The sequence below is a fragment of the Carassius carassius genome, chromosome 4 (assembly GCF_963082965.1).
Source record: "Carassius carassius chromosome 4, fCarCar2.1, whole genome shotgun sequence".
NCBI classification, from domain to species: domain Eukaryota; kingdom Metazoa; phylum Chordata; class Actinopteri; order Cypriniformes; family Cyprinidae; genus Carassius; species Carassius carassius.
Genome location: NC_081758.1, coordinates 43222196 through 43230910, shown reverse-complemented (window position 1 = coordinate 43230910; position 8715 = coordinate 43222196).

Sequence of the window (8715 nt, the reverse complement as noted above, 5' to 3'; positions counted from 1 at the left end):
AAAAGAGAAACAGACAAATATTAGCGTAGATGCCATTCTTCTAATGATGTAGCAAGTACATAGGGTGTTATGGGAAGTGTTTCTGTTTCCGGTTTACCTAATTAATGCAGCCTAAAAATCCTTTAACGGATTTGGATATTAAAAGCATATTAGTATGTTATGTGTAAGCCAGGTTAAAGAGATGGGTCTTTAATCTAGATTTAAACTGCAAGAGTGTGTCTGCCTCCCGAACAATGTTAGGTAGGTTATTCCAGAGTTTGGGCGCCAAATAGGAAAAGGATCTGCCGCCCGCAGTTGATTTTGATATTCTAGGTATTATCAAATTGCCTGAGTTTTACAAATGCTAGAAACGTGGCTTTCTAAGGAAAGATTGCGATCAAATAGCACACCTAGGTTCCTAACTGATGACGAAGAATTGACAGAGCAACCATCAAGTCTTAGACAGTGTTCTAGGTTATTACAAGCAGAGTTTTTAGGTCCTATAATTAACACTTCTGTTTTTTCAGAATTTAGCAGTAAGAAATTACTTGTCATCCAGTTTTTTATATCGACTAAGCAATCCATTCGTTTTTCAAATTGGTGTGTTTCACCGGGCTGCAAAGAAATATAGAGCTGAGTATCATCAGCATAACAGTGAAAGCTAACACCATGTTTCCTGATGATATCTCTCAAGGGTAACATATAAATCGTGAAGAGTAGCGGCCCTAGTACTGAGCCTTGAGGTACTCCATACTGCACTTGTGATCTATATGATACATCTTCATTCACTGCTACGAACTGATGGCGGTCATATAAGTACGATTTAAACCATGCTAATGCACTTCCACTGATGCCAACAAAGTATTCAAGTCTATGCAAAAGAATGTTGTGGTCAATTGTGTCAAACGCAGCACTAAGATCCAATAAAACTAATAGAGAGATACACCCACGATCAGATGATAAGAGCAGATCATTTGTTACTCTAAGGAGAGCAGTCTCAGTTCTATGATACGGTCTAAATCCTGACTGGAAATCCTCACATATACCATTTTTCTCTAAGAAGGAATATAATTGTGTGGATACCACCTTTTCTAGTATCTTGGACAGAAAAGGGAGATTCGAGATTAGTCTATAATTAACTAGTTCTTTGGGGTCAAGCTGTGGTTTTTTGATGAGAGGCTTAATAACAGCCAGTTTGAAGGTTTTGGGGACATATCCTAATGACAATGAGGAATTAATAATAGTCAGAAGAGGATCTATGACTTCTGGAAGCACCTCTTTCAGGAGCTTAGATGGTATAGGGTCTAACATACATGTTGTTGGTTTAGATGATTTAACAAGTTTATACAATTCTTCCTCTCCTATGGTAGAGAATGAGTGGAACTGTTCCTCAGGGGGTCTATAGTGCACTGTCTGATGTGATACTGTATCTGACAGCTGAATGGTTGCAATTTTATCTCTAATAGTATCGATTTTAGAAGTAAAGTAGTTCATAAAGTCATTACTGCTGTGATGTTGGGAAATGTCAACACTTGTTGAGGCTTTATTTTTCGTTAATTTAGCCACTGTATTGAATAAATACCTGGGGTTATGTTTGTTTTCTTCTAAAAGAGAAGAAAAGTAATCAGATCTAGCAGTTTTTAATGCTTTTCTGTAGGATAGGTTACTTTCCCGCCAAACAATACGAAATACTTCTAGTTTTGTTTTCCTCCAGCTGCGCTCCATTTTTTGGGCTGCTCTCTTTAGGGTGCGTGTATGCTCATTATACCATGGTGTCAAACTGTTTTCCTTAACCTTCCTTAAGCGTAAAGGAGCAACTGTATTTAATGTGCTAGAAAAGAGAGAGTCCATAGTTTCTGTTACATCATCAAGTTGTTCTGAGGTTTTGGATATGCTAAGGAATTTGGATAAATCAGGAAGATAACTTAAAAAGCAGTCTTTTGTGGTAGAAGTGATGGTTCTTCCATACTTGTAACAAGAAGTAGAATTTACAATTTTGGCTATATGAAGTTTGCACAAAACTAAATAATGATCTGAGATATCATGCATGGCTGAATAATTTCAACACCATCAACATCAATTCCATGTGACAGTATTACATCTAGAGTATGATTTCGACAATGAGTAGGTCCTGAAACGTGTTGTCTAACACCAATAGAGTTCAGAATGTCTATAAATGCTGATCCCAATGCATCGTTTTCATTATCAACATGGATATTAAAATCACCAACTATTAAAACTTTATCTGCAGCCAGAACTAACTCGGATGTAAAATCACCAAACTCTTTAATAAAGTCTGTATGGTGCCCTGGTGGCCTGTATACAGTAGCCAGTACAAACATAACAGAGGATTTATCATTAACATTTGTTTCTCTGGATAATGTTATATGAAGCACCATTACTTCAAACGAGTTATACTTGTAGCCTGCCCTCTGAGAAATCCTGAAAATGTTGTTAAAAATTGAAGCAACACCTCCCCCTTTGCCTTTTAGACGCGGCTCATGTTTATAACAGTAATCTTGGGGGGTGGACTCATTTAAAATAATGTAATCATCAGGTTTTAGCCAGGTTTCTGTCAAACAGAGTACATCTATATTATGATCAGTGATCATATTATTTACAAAAAGTGTTTTCGTAGAAAGGGATCTGATATTCAATAAGCCAAGCTTCATCATTTGTTTATCCATATTGCTTCTGTTTTTTATTTGTTGAACCTCAATTAAATTGTTAATCTTAACTTGGTTTGGACGTTTTTTGTATTTTCTAGTTCGGGGAACAGACACAGTCTCTATAGTGTGATATCTAGGTGAAAGAGTCTCTATGTGCTGAGAATTAACTGACCTCTGTGACGGGAGGCAGCTAGCAGACGGTCGGTTTAGCCAGTCTGTCTGCTTCCTGACCTGGGCCCCAGTTAGTCAAGTATAAACACTAAGACTATTTGCCATATTTCTAGACGCATCCAAAGCCGTATCTAGAGCCCTAACATTCTTACTGTCCTCAATTAAAGTTTGGATGCGTGTCTCTAATTCTGAAATCTTCTCTGTCAGCCTAACTATTTCCCTGCATTTATCACATGTGAATCCCTCATGATTGTAGCATACATACATGACCCATAATGACCTGTGAACAAAATAAATACTAAAACACACTATATGTTTCTCTCTATGTAGGCAGCGCTGTGCAGAAGAAGGGAGTTTCCTGATGCTGCTGGGCAATATGTTGGATTCAGACCCCGCCTTGACTGAAACGTGACACATGCAGAGCAACAGCTTCTTCCTTGGAAGGTCTGCCATGCTGAGAAGACCGGTCCGGAGGCACAGGAATCTGCTGTATGCCACCTTCTTTGACAATCCTGATGAAGTAAAATTTACAGCCAAAACATATCAGATTTTTTTTTGATGCAGTAAGCTTTTTCAGAAATATGGAGACTAATACCATGAATATTTGAAATGTATTTTCTTTCAAAGACACAAGCATTACCTTTCACCATGTGCCAGATGTCATAATAGTGGTTAATTTTACGACCCTTTAAAAACTTCTTTATCTGGGGGTGACGGTCAGTAACAACACAGTCCAACTTTACACCGCTTTCCTCCAGGAGGTCCAGGCTTCTTCTAAGGTCCTCCTTCTCCACGTGGTAGCTTCCCCCTACCTCGCTGCTCTTAGTAGAAACACACAAGTATAAAATGTATGTAACATCATCATTTATAAGACAGAAACACACAATATTAATATTTACAAGTACTTGTGCAATGCATAGTTGTTTGCATAGAAAGAGAGACTGAAATAAAAATGTGCACCTGGTGAGTATGCTCGCATGAAATAGACGAAAGTAAATTTATTTGACAAAAGGGAATTTACATATGTATCTGCAGTAGTATTTTGTAGATTTATATGACAACACAGGCAAGAATTATTAACCTCAGCGTAAATACTTTATCATACTATTTAGTTATGTTTGCTAGTTACTCAGAGTTTGATATTTGTTACTGTACTGGGATCTTGCGTTGGATCTACATAACACAGAGTAAATTATCGTTAATAAAATCACTACTTACCGGGAATATAGTTGGAATTGCACCCTTCTTCAGTAGGAGACGGGTGAGAAGCAGAACTCTGCTTGATATTGTCCCAGGTTAAGAAAACAAGTTGTGGGTCACATGACAATTGTCTATTAATCTGCTGACTTGATGAATGACATTGCTGTCCCTGTGCTGAGTTTGTTGTTTGGTCTCCCTGAGCAATGATCTGAGACGTGTTGGAGAGTCTGTAGATGTAGCCATCTGATTATAAAGGCTTCTTAGATCTGATAGAGTACCATGATCATCCTAAAGTTTACTTTTGATGGACTATTATAATCCCTAAACCAGAGAGCACCTTCACTCGTTTTTTTTATTTTTTATATTGGACTTTGCTTGAAGATCTATGAATCTATTCCAAAGCATCTGAAGACCGGTGCCTGAGCAGGTAAGAATACTATAGCATCACTTCAGTGTCCTGTCTTTGTTTTGTAGTAGAAGACCTAAGACATGCTGAGTTATTGGACTCTGTTTGAACCGTATCGCTTTGTGACCTTGAGCAAAAAAAATTTTCCCCCACACTTCTCTGCTGGGATTGTCCATGGGAATATCTTCTTGTAAAAAATAAATAAATAAAAAGTATCCAGACTAAAATAATATTTTGTCAGACACCAATGGCTGAAAATCAGAATCACTTCTGCTAATATCCAGTGGTATTTCATGATGGTAGGGCCGGCGCTACCTATAGGCGGAGTAGGCAGTTGCCTAGGGCCTCGGGCTTGGAGGCGGGGCCTCCAAATCATCCCTTGTCCACCAATCAAGAGCAGCAAAATACTAGGCTGTTTGTCCATTGGATATAACAATTGTCATTCACCTGTAGTAAAACCAATTAATATCCCCGTTTAAACCTGAGTCACGCCCACCCTCTGAATATTTGAATGAAGAGATTACATACCGGTTTTATGAATGAGATCCAACTTTACTACAAATTGACCTGATGGCGCCAAAACGAACGCATCCTTCAGGGGCTACTAAGCGTAAGGCTAAGCAGACACGCAAAGAAAGTGCAGCTCGTCATGCAGGTATCATCTATTTTGGAGTGATTGTAATGTATTGTAAAAAAATAAATAAAAATAAACTGAGTCTGACGATCAGCGTCGTTTTGGGAGAGATCATTTGGCGGTTATTCTGAGTTCAAAAGAGCGCGATCACCGTTGATGGACAATTCGCTTCTCACACTTTGAATCTGAGCGTACAATGCAGAATTTTGTTAGAAAATAGATCCGTTACGAATCGTCCGAAAGAATCTGTTCGCGGAAATGAATCGTAATTCCAGTCACTGTTTCGCTGAGGCGAATTCATGATGAACTGTTGATCTGAATCTTACAAAGGAGTCGGTTCTCCTCGATGGAATCGATTACAACCTGTGGAATCAAATCTTGATTCCTTTACGCCTCTGAATCAAGGATTCGATTCCTTTCCTTTGGAATCGTTTTCCAGCCCTAGTCAGGCGCTGACTGTCCAAATACTAAGTTAAAGAAAAAGTAAAGAAGTTTGTCAGTCAAACAGCAAGCGCTGTATAAATTGGTTATTAAACAAACCCAAGTATTGCATCCAATCAATCCCCATGTTGTTACCAAACACACATGCTTACATTTTTTTATTACTGGTTTGATAACAATAAATTAGTTAGCCAGCTCTTAAGGTGTTTTATTAACATAAGTATGGGATAATCAACGGCTTGCCGTACATTAAAGGATTTTAATGGAAAGAGGAAAACTTCTTTGTCACCAGTTTCTCAATTTGATTGATACCTTTGTTGTGTAATTGTTATGCTTATCCCTGCAATAATAATAATAGGATAGTCTGTTCATTTTTCAGAAGAATATTATTACTCTGCCAGCTGTGACTGCTTATAGGAATAATGCAGGGGGTAACATCTGCTGGAAAAAAATGGATTTTGCTTCTTGCAACATTTCACATTCACAGATGCAAATATTATTTTCCTATAACTTTAATAACGTTTTAGGTCTCAAATAGTTTTTCTCTTTTTTCTTTTAAATTTGTAAGGTATTAACCCCCCCCCCCCCCTTTCTTTGATTTATTTTGTGTTGTCATCGTGTATAATTTTTATTTGTTTGTGATTTTATACTCTCTCTGAGCATTAATACAAAAAATTATAAAGAAAAAGAAAAACAAGCTGGTGCCCCATGCTGATTAAAATGGTGCAGATGCAATGAAAACTAGACCGAGACATGCAAATTGCCTTTACAAAACCATTACACATGTTTTGTATTTATATAATATATTAAATGCAATTCGCATCATCAAATGCCATTACATATGAAGTGTCTGTATTATGTGCGTGTGTTTTTATCTTATTTGTTTTGCAGAGCTGGTTCTGCTTGTTTTATGAAAATTCATAACCTATATTAGATAGTTTTTCCTTTTTTTATACATTGTCTTTATATTTTTATATTTTTCTTTTTATTATCTGTATTGTCACTGCCATTCTGTTGTACTGTGGAGTTTCTGTCCCTAAAACAAATTCCTTGTCCTGAACAAAATTATAAATCCAACACTTGTTTTTGCCCCCATTTTTCATGAGCTGAACTCAAGGTTCTAAGACTTTTTCTATGTACAAAAAACGCTGATCCAGAGCATCCCAAACATGCTCAATGGGTGACATGTCCGGTGAGTATGCTGGCCATGCAAGAACTGGGATGTTTTCAGCTTTCAGGAATTGTGTACAGATCCTTGCATCATGGGGCCGTGCATTATCATGCTGCAACATGAGGTGATGGTCATGGATCAATGCCACAACAATAGGCCTCAGGATCCCCTCACGGTATTTCTGTGCATTCACAATGCCATCGATAAAATGCACCTGTGTTCGTTGTCTATAACATATGCCTGCCCATACCATAACCGTACCACCACCACGGGCCACTCGATCCACAATGCTGACATCAGCATTCTGCTGATTCATCCGTGAAGAGAACACCTCTGCAAAGTGAAAGACTCCTCAATTCGGTTGTGATGACAAAACTGCAGTCAGGTCGAAACCCAGATGAGGTCGACAAGCATGCAGATGTGCTTCCCTGAGACGGTCTCTGACAATTTGTTTTCCCTGACAACTCTGTGATGTGATCCGCTCTGAACAGCTGGAAGCCCATTAGATCAAGCGCCCTGTCCGGGATGGCTCCATTCAGCCAGGTTTCCATGAAGCAGAGCGCAGCAAAAGTTCTTGTTTGCTGTTTCTTTGCAAGGGAGCAGAGATTCGCCGGATGAATACTCGACAGTGGAGTCCTAAAACTGCGCTGTTGGAGCTCCACGAGTGCGCTGGCACTTGAATAGGAATGCAGTTCCTCCAACTAAAATGTTCAATAAAACATCTGAATGTTCAAATGTCAGCAAAATCTTATCTGGTGTGCTATTCCTTATGTTTAAGAGTTAATTTTTAGTGAAGCTGATCGGAAAAACGTTACTTAAGACAGGACAAACAAACAAAAACGGTAAAAGTAACAAGGAGCAACAAAATGAGGCGGCCATGTGCAGTGCCATCTTAAATCACCAATTCAATTTTAAACTTCTAATAAACCAACAAATCTGTCTAGACATTCCGCTGATCGACAGAACAAGTTTATATATAGAATACATTGCAATCATTCCAAAATAGAAGACGACAACTAACACACCTGTTTTATGAATGAACAGTGAGGCTAGCATTTTGCTCCCAAACGAAATTATAGATTTGCCAACATATCCAGCTACAGATTATTTAAACCATTATAAGTAATAATTCAATAAAGTCCACTTTACACATAAGAAAAAAATAAAGATAATTTTACACCGTGCTGAGTGAAATAAATTGCTCAATGCTCAGTTTAATTACACATTACTGGTTCTTCTTACATGTTAATAAGTACATTTTATTTTCAGTTCAGTGTTCAGTATGGTTATAGATTTACGTAGGATAAAAACTTCATGAATCTTGATACGAATATCGTGAATTTTCTGCAGACAGCAGGAGGTAAAAATATTGTCTAGGGCAGGCAGATGTTTTGTGATGATGTTCTGTGCAGTCTTGATAACTCTCTGCAAAGCCTTTTTGTCAGCTGCAAAGCTACTTCCATACCACACCAGTATACCATGCTGTATGTGAGCATCCTCTCAATGGAGCAGCGGTAGAATTACTAGTTAACTTTCCTTAGCATTCTTACAAAAGTATAACCACTTCTATGCCTTCTTAACTAATGTCATGATGTTTATTGTCCATGTTTCTCTGAGATATGTGTGCCAAGACATTTTAAGATGAACACTCTCTCCACCATCTCCTCGTTGATATACAATGGTGTATGTACATCCTTTTTCCTCCTGAAATGAATAATAAGTTATTTTGTTTTCTTGATGTTCAGGGGCAGATTGTTCTCCGTGCACCACACCATCAGGCCTCTTTATCTTCTCTCTGAAGGCATACTCATCGCCTCTGGCGATCAACCCCACCACAGTCATATCGTCCACGAATTTGAAAACTGTATTGGATTTATACGATAGTATGCAGTCATGTTTGTACAGAGAATAGAAAAATGGGCTTAGCACACATCCCTGTGGGACTCCTGTGCTGATTGTCAAAATTTAGGAATTATTTCAGCCCATCCTCACTGACTATGGCCACTCTGTTAAAAAATCCTTGATCTATAGGCAGATGTTATGG